Consider the following 13711-nt stretch of genomic DNA (forward strand, 5'->3'; position numbering starts at 1 on the left):
GCGTGGGTAGGCCTAGCGCCAGCGACAGGAAACACCCCAAACCGCTACGTGGACACATCCAAAATTATGGAAGATAACAGAGGTGTTTTTTGCGAAGTGCCTAACTGTAGATTTTGGCCTCTAGCTCAGCCGGCACCTAGGGAAACCTACCAAACCTGTGCATTTCTGAAAACTAGAGACCTAGGGGAATCCAAGGAGGGGTGACTTGTGGGGCTCGGACTAGGTTCTGTTACCCAGAATCCTTTGCAAACCTCAAAATTTGGCTAAAAAAACACATGTTCCTCACATTTCTGTGGCAGAAAGTTCTGGAATCTGAGAGGAGCCACAAATTTCCTTCCACCCAGCGTTCCCCCATGTCTCCCGATAAAAATGATACCTCACTTGCGTGGGTAGGCCTAGCGCCAGCGACAGGAAAGGCCCCAAAGCGCAACGTGGACACATCCAAAATTTTGGAAGAAAACAGAGGTGTTTTTTGCGAAGTGCCTACCTGTAGATTTTGGCCTCTAGCTCAGCCGGCACCTAGGGAAACCTACCAAACCTGTGCATTTCTGAAAACTAGAGACCTAGGGGAATCAAAGGAGGGGTGACTTGTGGGGCTCGGACCAGGTTCTGTTACCCAGAATCCTTTGCAAACCTCAAAATTTGGCTAAAAAAACACATGTTCCTCACATTTCTGTGGCAGAAAGTTCTGGAATCTGAGAGGAGCCACAAATTTCCTTCCACCCAGCAATCCCCCAAGTCTCCCGATAAAAATGATACCTCACTTGCGTGGGTAGGCCTAGCGCCGGCGACAGGAAACACCCCAAAGCGCAACGTGGACACGTCCAAAATTTTGGAAGAAAACAGAGGTGTTTTTTGCGAAGTGCCTACCTGTAGATTTTGGCCTCTAGCTCAGCCGGCACCTAGGGAAACCTACCAAACCTGTGCATTTCTGAAAACTAGAGACCTAGGGGAATCCAAGGAGGGGTGACTTGTGGGCCTCGGACCAGGTTCTGTTACCCAGAATCCTTTGCAAACCTCAAAATTTGGCTAAAAAAACACATGTTCCTCACATTTCTGTGGCAGAAAGTTCTGGAATCTGAGAGGAGCCACAAATTTCCTTCCACCCAGCGTTCCCCCAAGTCTCCCGATAAAAATGATACCTCACTTGCGTGGGTAGGCCTAGCGCCGGCAACAGGAAACACCCCAAAGCGCAACGTGGACACGTCCAAAATTTTGGAAGAAAACAGAGGTGTTTTTTGCGAAGTGCCTACCTGTAGATTTTGGCCTCTAGCTCAGCCGGCACCTAGGGAAACCTACCAAACCTGTGCATTTCTGAAAACTACAGACCTAGGGGAATCCAAGGAGGGGTGACTTGTGGGGCTCGGACCAGGTTCTGTTACCCAGAATCCTTTGCAAACCTCAAAATTTGGCTAAAAAAACACATGTTCCTCACATTTCTGTGGCAGAAAGTTCTGGAATTGGAGAGGAGCCACAAATTTCCTTCCACCCAGCGTTCCCCCAAGTCTCCCGATAAAAATGATACCTCACTTGCGTGGGTAGGCCTAGCGCCGGCGACAGGAAACACCCCAAAGCGCAACGTGGACATGTCCAAAAGTTTGGAAGAAAACAGAGGTGTTTCTTGCGAAGTGCCTACCTGTAGATTTTGGCCTCTAGCTCAGCCGGCACCTAGGGAAACCTACCAAACCTGTGCATTTCAGAAAACTAGAGACCTAGGGGAATCCAAGATGGGGTGACTTGCGGGGCTCGGACCAGGTTCTGTTACCCCGAATCCTTTGCAACCCTCAAAATTTGGCTAACAAAACACATGTTCCTCACATTTCTGTGGCAGAAAGTTCTGAAATCTGAGAGGAGCCACGAATTTCCTTCCACCCAGCGTTCCCCCAAGTCTCCCGATAAAAATGATGCCTCACTTGCGTGGGTAGGCCTAGCGCCAGCGACAGGAAACACCCCAAACCGCTACGTGGACACATCCAAAATTATGGAAGAAAACAGAGGTGTTTTTTGCGAAGTGCCTAACTGTAGATTTTGGCCTCTAGCTCAGCCGGCACCTAGGGAAACCTACCAAACCTGTGCATTTCTGAAAACTAGAGACCTAGGGGAATCCAAGGAGGGGTGACTTGTGGGCCTCGGACCAGGTTCTGTTACCCAGAATCCTTTGCAAACCTCAAAATTTGGCTAAAAAAACACATGTTCCTCACATTTCTGTGGCAGAAAGTTCTGGAATCTGAGAGGAGCCACAAATTTCCTTCCACCCAGCGTTCCCCCAAGTCTCCCGATAAAAATGATACCTCACTTGCGTGGGTAGGCCTAGCGCCGGCAACAGGAAACACCCCAAAGCGCAACGTGGACACGTCCAAAATTTTGGAAGAAAACAGAGGTGTTTTTTGCGAAGTGCCTACCTGTAGATTTTGGCCTCTAGCTCAGCCGGCACCTAGGGAAACCTACCAAACCTGTGCATTTCTGAAAACTAGAGACCTAGGGGAATCCAAGGAGGGGTGACTTGTGGGCCTCGGACCAGGTTCTGTTACCCAGAATCCTTTGCAAACCTCAAAATTTGGCTAAAAAAACACATGTTCCTCACATTTCTGTGGCAGAAAGTTCTGGAATCTGAGAGGAGCCACAAATTTCCTTCCACCCAGCGTTCCCCCAAGTCTCCCGATAAAAATGATACCTCACTTGCGTGGGTAGGCCTAGCGCCGGCAACAGGAAACACCCCAAAGCGCAACGTGGACACGTCCAAAATGTTGGAAGAAAACAGAGGTGTTTTTTGCGAAGTGCCTACCTGTAGATTTTGGCCTCTAGCTCAGCCGGCACCTAGGGAAACCTACCAAACCTGTGCATTTCTGAAAACTACAGACCTAGGGGAATCCAAGGAGGGGTGACTTGCGGGGCTCGGACCAGGTTCTGTTACCCAGAATCCTTTGCAAACCTCAAAATTTGGCTAAAAAAACACATGTTCCTCACATTTCTGTGGCAGAAAGTTCTGGAATTGGAGAGGAGCCACAAATTTCCTTCCACCCAGCGTTCCCCCAAGTCTCCCGATAAAAATGATACCTCACTTGCGTGGGTAGGCCTAGCGCCGGCGACAGGAAACACCCCAAAGCGCAACGTGGACATGTCCAAAAGTTTGGAAGAAAACAGAGGTGTTTCTTGCGAAGTGCCTACCTGTAGATTTTGGCCTCTAGCTCAGCCGGCACCTAGGGAAACCTACCAAACCTGTGCATTTCAGAAAACTAGAGACCTAGGGGAATCCAAGATGGGGTGACTTGCGGGGCTCGGACCAGGTTCTGTTACCCAGAATCCTTTGCAACCCTCAAAATTTGGCTAACAAAACACATGTTCCTCACATTTCTGTGGCAGAAAGTTCTGAAATCTGAGAGGAGCCACGAATTTCCTTCCACCCAGCGTTCCCCCAAGTCTCCCGATAAAAATGATGCCTCACTTGCGTGGGTAGGCCTAGCGCCAGCGACAGGAAACACCCCAAACCGCTACGTGGACACGTCCAAAATTTTGGAAGAAAACAGAGGTGTTTTTTGCGAAGTGCCTACCTGTAGATTTTGGCCTCTAGCTCAGCCGGCACCTAGGGAAACCTACCAAACCTGTGCATTTCTGAAAACTACAGACCTAGGGGAATCCAAGGAGGGGTGACTTGCGGGGCTCGGACGAGGTTCTGTTACCCAGAATCCTTTGCAAACCTCAAAATTTGGCTAAAAAAACACATGTTCCTCACATTTCTGTGGCAGAAAGTTCTGGAATTGGAGAGGAGCCACAAATTTCCTTCCACCCAGCGTTCCCCCAAGTCTCCCGATAAAAATGATACCTCACTTGCGTGGGTAGGCCTAGCGCCGGCGACAGGAAACACCCCAAAGCGCAACGTGGACATGTCCAAAAGTTTGGAAGAAAACAGAGGTGTTTCTTGCGAAGTGCCTACCTGTAGATTTTGGCCTCTAGCTCAGCCGGCACCTAGGGAAACCTACCAAACCTGTGCATTTCAGAAAACTAGAGACCTAGGGGAATCCAAGATGGGGTGACTTGCGGGGCTCGGACCAGGTTCTGTTACCCAGAATCCTTTGCAACCCTCAAAATTTGGCTAACAAAACACATGTTCCTCACATTTCTGTGGCAGAAAGTTCTGAAATCTGAGAGGAGCCACGAATTTCCTTCCACCCAGCGTTCCCCCAAGTCTCCCGATAAAAATGATGCCTCACTTGCGTGGGTAGGCCTAGCGCCAGCGACAGGAAACACCCCAAACCGCTACGTGGACACATCCAAAATTATGGAAGAAAACAGAGGTGTTTTTTGCGAAGTGCCTAACTGTAGATTTTGGCCTCTAGCTCAGCCGGCACCTAGGGAAACCTACCAAACCTGTGCATTTCTGAAAACTAGAGACCTAGGGGAATCCAAGGAGGGGTGACTTGTGGGGCTCGGACCAGGTTCTGTTACCCAGAATCCTTTGCAAACCTCAAAATTTGGCTAAAAAAACACATGTTCCTCACATTTCTGTGGCAGAAAGTTCTGGAATCTGAGAGGAGCCACAAATTTCCTTCCACCCAGCGTTCCCCCAAGTCTCCCGATAAAAATGATACCTCACTTGCGTGGGTAGGCCTAGCGCCGGCGACAGGAAACACCCCAAAGCGCAACGTGGACACGTCCAAAATTTTGGAAGAAAACAGAGGTGTTTTTTGCGAAGTGCCTACCTGTAGATTTTGGCCTCTAGCTCAGCCGGCACCTAGGGAAACCTACCAAACCTGTGCATTTCTGAAAACTAGAGACCTAGGGGAATCCAAGGAGGGGTGACTTGTGGGCCTCGGACCAGGTTCTGTTACCCAGAATCCTTTGCAAACCTCAAAATTTGGCTAAAAAAACACATGTTCCTCACATTTCTGTGGCAGAAAGTTCTGGAATCTGAGAGGAGCCACAAATTTCCTTCCACCCAGCGTTCCCCCAAGTCTCCCGATAAAAATGATACCTCACTTGCGTGGGTAGGCCTAGCGCCGGCAACAGGAAACACCCCAAAGCGCAACGTGGACACGTCCAAAATTTTGGAAGAAAACAGAGGTGTTTTTTGCGAAGTGCCTACCTGTAGATTTTGGCCTCTAGCTCAGCGGGCACCTAGGGAAACCTACCAAACCTGTGCATTTCTGAAAACTAGAGACCTAGGGGAATCCAAGGAGGGGTGACTTGCGGGGCTCGGACCAGGTTCTGTTACCCAGAATCCTTTGCAAACCTCAAAATTTGGCTAAAAAAACACATGTTCCTCACATTTCTGTGGCAGAAAGTTCTGGAATTGGAGAGGAGCCACAAATTTCCTTCCACCCAGCGTTCCCCCAAGTCTCCCGATAAAAATGATACCTCACTTGCGTGGGTAGGCCTAGCGCCGGCGACAGAAAACACCCCAAAGCGCAACGTGGACACGTCCAAAAGTTTGGAAGAAAACAGAGGTGTTTCTTGCGAAGTGCCTACCTGTAGATTTTGGCCTCTAGCTCAGCCGGCACCTAGGGAAACCTACCAAACCTGTGCATTTCAGAAAACTAGAGACCTAGGGGAATCCAAGATGGGGTGACTTGCGGGGCTCGGACCAGGTTCTGTTACCCAGAATCCTTTGCAAACCTCAAAATTTGGCTAACAAAACACATGTTCCTCACATTTCTGTGGCAGAAAGTTCTGAAATCTGAGAGGAGCCACGAATTTCCTTCCACCCAGCGTTCCCCCAAGTCTCCCGATAAAAATGATACCTCACTTGCGTGGGTAGGCCTAGCGCCAGCGACAGGAAACACCCCAAACCGCTACGTGGACACATCCAAAATTATGGAAGAAAACAGAGGTGTTTTTTGCGAAGTGCCTAACTGTAGATTTTGGCCTCTAGCTCAGCCGGCACCTAGGGAAACCTACCAAACCTGTGCATTTCTGAAAACTAGAGACCTAGGGGAATCCAAGGAGGGGTGACTTGTGGGGCTCGGACTAGGTTCTGTTACCCAGAATCCTTTGCAAACCTCAAAATTTGGCTAAAAAAACACATGTTCCTCACATTTCTGTGGCAGAAAGTTCTGGAATCTGAGAGGAGCCACAAATTTCCTTCCACCCAGCGTTCCCCCAAGTCTCCCGATAAAAATGATACCTCACTTGCGTGGGTAGGCCTAGCGCCAGCGACAGGAAAGGCCCCAAAGCGCAACGTGGACACATCCAAAATTTTGGAAGAAAACAGAGGTGTTTTTTGCGAAGTGCCTACCTGTAGATTTTGGCCTCTAGCTCAGCCGGCACCTAGGGAAACCTACCAAACCTGTGCATTTCTGAAAACTAGAGACCTAGGGGAATCAAAGGAGGGGTGACTTGTGGGGCTCGGACCAGGTTCTGTTACCCAGAATCCTTTGCAAACCTCAAAATTTGGCTAAAAAAACACATGTTCCTCACATTTCTGTGGCAGAAAGTTCTGGAATCTGAGAGGAGCCACAAATTTCCTTCCACCCAGCGTTCCCCCAAGTCTCCCTATAAAAATGATACCTCACTTGCGTGGGTAGGCCTAGCGCCGGCGACAGGAAACACCCCAAAGCGCAACGTGGACACGTCCAAAATTTTGGAAGAAAACAGAGGTGTTTTTTGCGAAGTGCCTACCTGTAGATTTTGGCCTCTAGCTCAGCCGGCACCTAGGGAAACCTACCAAACCTGTGCATTTCTGAAAACTAGAGACCTAGGGGAATCCAAGGAGGGGTGACTTGCGGGGCTCGGACCAGGTTCTGTTACCCAGAATCCTTTGCAAACCTCAAAATTTGGCTAAAAAAACACATGTTCCTCACATTTCTGTGGCAGAAAGTTCTGGAATCGGAGAGGAGAGGAGCCACAAATTTCCTTCCACCCAGCGTTCCCCCAAGTCTCCCGATAAAAATGATACCTCACTTGCGTGGGTAGGCCTAGCGCCGGCGACAGGAAACACCCCAAAGCGCAACGTGGACACGTCCAAAAGTTTGGAAGAAAACAGAGGTGTTTCTTGCGAAGTGCCTACCTGTAGATTTTGGCCTCTAGCTCAGCCGGCACCTAGGGAAACCTACCAAACCTGTGCATTTCTGAAAACTAGAGACCTAGGGGAATCCAAGGAGGGGTGACTTGTGGGCCTCGGACCAGGTTCTGTTACCCAGAATCCTTTCCAAACCTCAAAATTTGGCTAAAAAAACACATGTTCCTCACATTTCTGTGGCAGAAAGTTCTGGAATCTGAGAGGAGCCACAAATTTCCTTCCACCCAGCGTTCCCCCAAGTCTCCCGATAAAAATGATACCTCACTTGCGTGGGTAGGCCTAGCGCCGGCGACAGGAAACACCCCAAAGCGCAACGTGGACACGTCCAAAATTTTGGAAGAAAACAGAGGTGTTTTTTGCGAAGTGCCTACCTGTAGATTTTGGCCTCTAGCTCAGCCGGCACCTAGGGAAACCTACCAAACCTGTGCATTTCTGAAAACTAGAGACCTAGGGGAATCCAAGGAGGGGTGACTTGCGGGGCTCGGACCAGGTTCTGTTACCCAGAATCCTTTGCAAACCTCAAAATTTGGCTAAAAAAACACATGTTCCTCACATTTCTGTGGCAGAAAGTTCTGGAATCGGAGAGGAGAGGAGCCACAAATTTCCTTCCACCCAGCGTTCCCCCAAGTCTCCCGATAAAAATGATACCTCACTTGCGTGGGTAGGCCTAGCGCCGGCGACAGGAAACACCCCAAAGCGCAACGTGGACACGTCCAAAAGTTTGGAAGAAAACAGAGGTGTTTCTTGCGAAGTGCCTACCTGTAGATTTTGGCCTCTAGCTCAGCCGGCACCTAGGGAAACCTACCAAACCTGTGCATTTCTGAAAACTAGAGACCTAGGGGAATCCAAGGAGGGGTGACTTGTGGGCCTCGGACCAGGTTCTGTTACCCACAATCCTTTCCAAACCTCAAAATTTGGCTAAAAAAACACATGTTCCTCACATTTCTGTGGCAGAAAGTTCTGGAATCTGAGAGGAGCCACAAATTTCCTTCCACCCAGCGTTCCCCCAAGTCTCCCGATAAAAATGATACCTCACTTGCGTGGGTAGGCCTAGCGCCGGCGACAGGAAACACCCCAAAGCGCAACGTGGACACGTCCAAAATTTTGGAAGAAAACAGAGGTGTTTTTTGCGAAGTGCCTACCTGTAGATTTTGGCCTCTAGCTCAGCCGGCACCTAGGGAAACCTACCAAACCTGTGCATTTCTGAAAACTAGAGACCTAGGGGAATCCAAGATGGGGTGACTTGCGGGGCTCGGACCAGGTTCTGTTACCCAGAATCCTTTGCAAACCTCAAAATTTGGCTAACAAAACACATGTTCCTCACATTTCTTTGGCAGAAAGTTCTGAAATCTGAGAGGAGCCACGAATTTCCTTCCACCCAGCGTTCCCCCAAGTCTCCCGATAAAAATGATACCTCACTTGCGTGGGTAGGCCTAGCGCCAGCGACAGGAAAGGCCCCAAAGCGCAACGTGGACACGTCCAAAATTTTGGAAGAAAACAGAGGTGTTTTTTGCGAAGTGCCTACCTGTAGATTTTGGCCTCTAGCTCAGCCGGCACCTAGGGAAACCTACCAAACCTGTGCATTTCTGAAAACTAGAGACCTAGGGGAATCAAAGGAGGGGTGACTTGTGGGGCTCGGACCAGGTTCTGTTACCCAGAATCCTTTGCAAACCTCAAAATTTGGCTAAAAAAACACATGTTCCTCACATTTCTGTGGCAGAAAGTTCTGGAATCTGAGAGGAGCCACAAATTTCCTTCCACCCAGCGTTCCCCCAAGTCTCCCGATAAAAATGATACCTCACTTGCGTGGGTAGGCCTAGCGCCGGCGACAGGAAACACCCCAAAGCGCAACGTGGACACGTCCAAAATGTTGGAAGAAAACAGAGGTGTTTTTTGCGAAGTGCCTACCTGTAGATTTTGGCCTCTAGCTCAGCCGGCACCTAGGGAAACCTACCAAACCTGTGCATTTCTGAAAACTAGAGACCTAGGGGAATTCAAGGAGGGGTGACTTGCGGGGCTCGGACCAGGTTCTGTTACCCAGAATCCTTTGCAAACCTCAAAATTTGGCTAAAAAAACACATGTTCCTCACATTTCTGTGGCAGAAAGTTCTGGAATTGGAGAGGAGCCACAAATTTCCTTCCACCCAGCGTTCCCCCAAGTCTCCCGATAAAAATGATACCTCACTTGCGTGGGTAGGCCTAGCGCCGGCGACAGGAAACACCCCAAAGCGCAACGTGGACACATCCAAAATTTTGGAAGAAAACAGAGGTGTTTCTTGCGAAGTGCCTACCTGTAGATTTTGGCCTCTAGCTCTGCCGGCACCTAGGGAAACCTACCAAACCTGTGCATTTCTGAAAACTAGAGACCTAGGGGAATCCAAGGAGGGGTGACTTGCGGGGCTCGGACCAGGTTCTGTTACCCAGAATCCTTTGCAAACCTCAAAATTTGGCTAAAAAAACAAATGTTCCTCACATTTCTGTGGCAGAAAGTTCTGGAATCTGAGAGGAGCCACAAATTTCCTTCCACCCAGCGTTCCCCCAAGTCTCCCGATAAAAATGATACCTCACTTGCGTGGGTAGGCCTAGCGCCGGCGACAGGAAACACCCCAAAGCGCAACGTGGACACGTCCAAAATTTTGGAAGAAAACAGAGGTGTTTTTTGCGAAGTGCCTTCCTGTAGATTTTGGCCTCTAGCTCAGCCGGCACCTAGGGAAACCTACCAAACCTCTGCATTTCTGAAAACTAGAGACCTAGGGGAATCCAAGATGGGGTGACTTGCGGGGCTCGGACCAGGTTCTGTTACCAGAATCCTTTGCAAACCTCAAAATTTGGCTAAAAAAACACATGTTCCTCACATTTCTGTGGCAGAAAGTTCTGGAATCTGAGAGGAGCCACAAATTTCCTTCCACCCAGCGTTCCCCCAAGTCTCCCGATAAAAATGATACCTCACTTGCGTGGGTAGGCCTAGCGCCAGCGACAGGAAACACCCCAAACCGCAACGTTGACACATCCAAAATTATGGAAGAAAACAGAGGTGTTTTTTGCGAAGTGCCTAACTGTAGATTTTGGCCTCTAGCTCAGCCGGCACCTAGGGAAACCTACCAAACCTGTGCATTTCTGAAAACTAGAGACCTAGGGGAATCCAAGGAGGGGTGACTTGTGGGGCTCGGACTAGGTTCTGTTACCCAGAATCCTTTGCAAACCTCAAAATTTGGCTAAAAAAACACATGTTCCTCACATTTCTGTGGCAGAAAGTTCTGGAATCTGAGAGGAGCCACAAATTTCCTTCCACCCAGCGTTCCCCCAAGTCTCCCGATAAAAATGATACCTCACTTGCGTGGGTAGGCCTAGCGCCAGCGACAGGAAAGGCCCCAAAGCGCAACGTGGACACATCCAAAATTTTGGAAGAAAACAGAGGTGTTTTTTGCGAAGTGCCTACCTGTAGATTTTGGCCTCTAGCTCAGCCGGCACCTAGGGAAACCTACCAAACCTGTGCATTTCTGAAAACTAGAGACCTAGGGGAATCAAAGGAGGGGTGACTTGTGGGGCTCGGACCAGGTTCTGTTACCCAGAATCCTTTGCAAACCTCAAAATTTGGCTAAAAAAACACATGTTCCTCACATTTCTGTGGCAGAAAGTTCTGGAATCTGAGAGGAGCCACAAATTTCCTTCCACCCAGCGTTCCCCCAAGTCTCCCGATAAAAATGATACCTCACTTGCGTGGGTAGGCCTAGCGCCGGCGACAGGAAACACCCCAAAGCGCAACGTGGACACGTCCAAAATTTTGGAAGAAAACAGAGGTGTTTTTTGCGAAGTGCCTACCTGTAGATTTTGGCCTCTAGCTCAGCCGGCACCTAGGGAAACCTACCAAACCTGTGCATTTCTGAAAACTAGAGACCTAGGGGAATTCAAGGAGGGGTGACTTGCGGGGCTCGGACCAGGTTCTGTTACCCAGAATCCTTTGCAAACCTCAAAATTTGGCTAAAAAAACACATGTTCCTCACATTTCTGTGGCAGAAAGTTCTGGAATCTGAGAGGAGCCACAAATTTCCTTCCACCCAACGTTCCCCCAAGTCTCCCGATAAAAATGATACCTCACTTGCATGGGTAGGCCTAGCGCCAGCGACAGGAAAGGCCCCAAAGCGCAACGTGGACACATCCAAAATTTTGGAAGAAAACAGAGGTGTTTTTTGCGAAGTGCCTACCTGTAGATTTTGGCCTCTAGCTCAGCCGGCACCTAGGGAAACCTACCAAACCTGTGCATTTCTGAAAACTAGAGACCTAGGGGAATCAAAGGAGGGGTGACTTGTGGGGCTCGGACCAGGTTCTGTTACCCAGAATCCTTTGCAAACCTCAAAATTTGGCTAAAAAAACACATGTTCCTCACATTTCTGTGGCAGAAAGTTCTGGAATCTGAGAGGAGCCACAAATTTCCTTCCACCCAGCGTTCCCCCAAGTCTCCCGATAAAAATGATACCTCACTTGCGTGGGTAGGCCTAGCGCCGGCGACAGGAAACACCCCAAAGCGCAACGTGGACACGTCCAAAATTTTGGAAGAAAACAGAGGTGTTTTTTGCGAAGTGCCTACCTGTAGATTTTGGCCTCTAGCTCAGCCGGCACCTAGGGAAACCTACCAAACCTGTGCATTTCTGAAAACTAGAGACCTAGGGGAATTCAAGGAGGGGTGACTTGCGGGGCTCGGACCAGGTTCTGTTACCCAGAATCCTTTGCAAACCTCAAAATTTGGCTAAAAAAACACATGTTCCTCACATTTCTGTGGCAGAAAGTTCTGGAATCGGAGAGGAGAGGAGCCACAAATTTCCTTCCACCCAGCGTTCCCCCAAGTCTCCCGATAAAAATGATACCTCACTTGCGTGGGTAGGCCTAGCGCCGGCGACAGGAAACACCCCAAAGCGCAACGTGGACACGTCCAAAAGTTTGGAAGAAAACAGAGGTGTTTCTTGCGAAGTGCCTACCTGTAGATTTTGGCCTCTAGCTCAGCCGGCACCTAGGGAAACCTACCAAACCTGTGCATTTCTGAAAACTAGAGACCTAGGGGAATCCAAGGAGGGGTGACTTGTGGGGCTCGATCCAGGTTCTGTTACCCAGAATCCTTTGCAAACCTCAAAATTTGGCTAAAAAAACACATGTTCCTCACATTTCTGTGGCAGAAAGTTCTGGAATCTGAGAGGAGCCACAAATTTCCTTCCACCCAGCGTTCCCCTAAGTCTCCCGATAAAAATGATACCTCACTTGCGTGGGTAGGCCTAGCGCCGGCGACAGGAAACACCCCAAAGCGCAACGTGGACACGTCCAAAAATTTGGAAGAAAACAGAGGTGTTTTTTGCGAAGTGCCTACCTGTAGATTTTGGCCTCTAGCTCAGCCGGCACCTAGGGAAACCTACCAAACCTGTGCATTTCTGAAAACTAGAGACCTAGGGGAATCCAAGGAGGGGTGACTTGTGGGCCTCGGACCAGGTTCTGTTACCCAGAATCCTTTGCAAACCTCAAAATTTGGCTAAAAAAACACATGTTCCTCACATTTCTGTGGCAGAAAGTTCTGGAATCTGAGAGGAGCCACAAATTTCCTTCCACCCAGCGTTCCCCCAAGTCTCCCGATAAAAATGATACCTCACTTGCGTGGGTAGGCCTAGCGCCGGCGACAGGAAACACCCCAAAGCGCAACGTGGACACGTCGAAAATTTTGGAAGAAAACAGAGGTGTTTTTTGCGAAGTGCCTACCTGTAGATTTTGGCCTCTAGCTCAGCCGGCACCTAGGGAAACCTACCAAACCTGTGCATTTCTGAAAACTAGAGACCTAGGGGAATCCAAGGAGGGGTGACTTGCGGGGCTCGGACCAGGTTCTGTTACCCAGAATCCTTTGCAAACCTCAAAATTTGGCTAAAAAAACACATGTTCCTCACATTTCTGTGGCAGAAAGTTCTGGAATCGGAGAGGAGAGGAGCCACAAATTTCCTTCCACCCAGCGTTCCCCCAAGTCTCCCGATAAAAATGATACCTCACTTGCGTGGGTAGGCCTAGCGCCGGCGACAGGAAACACCCCAAAGCGCAACGTGGACACGTCCAAAAGTTTGGAAGAAAACAGAGGTGTTTCTTGCGAAGTGCCTACCTGTAGATTTTGGCCTCTAGCTCAGCCGGCACCTAGGGAAACCTACCAAACCTGTGCATTTCTGAAAACTAGAGACCTAGGGGAATCCAAGGAGGGGTGACTTGTGGGCCTCGGACCAGGTTCTGTTACCCAGAATCCTTTGCAAACCTCAAAATTTGGCTAAAAAAACACATGTTCCTCACATTTCTGTGGCAGAAAGTTCTGGAATCTGAGAGGAGCCACAAATTTCCTTCCACTCAGCGTTCCCCCAAGTCTCCCGATAAAAATGATACCTCACTTGCGTGGGTAGGCCTAGCGCCGGCAACAGGAATCACCCCAAAGCGCAACGTGGACACGTCCAAAATTTTGGAAGAAAACAGAGGTGTTTTTTGCGAAGTGCCTACCTGTAGATTTTGGCCTCTAGCTCAGCCGGCACCTAGGGAAACCTACCAAACCTGTGCATTTCTGAAAACTAGAGACCTAGGGGAATCCAAGGAGGGGTGACTTGTGGGCCTCGGACCAGGTTCTGTTACCCAGAATCCTTTGCAAACCTCAAAATTTGGCTAAAAAAACACATGTTCCTCACA

Source organism: Pleurodeles waltl, chromosome 11, assembly GCF_031143425.1.
Source record: "Pleurodeles waltl isolate 20211129_DDA chromosome 11, aPleWal1.hap1.20221129, whole genome shotgun sequence".
Taxonomy (NCBI): Eukaryota; Metazoa; Chordata; class Amphibia; order Caudata; family Salamandridae; genus Pleurodeles; species Pleurodeles waltl.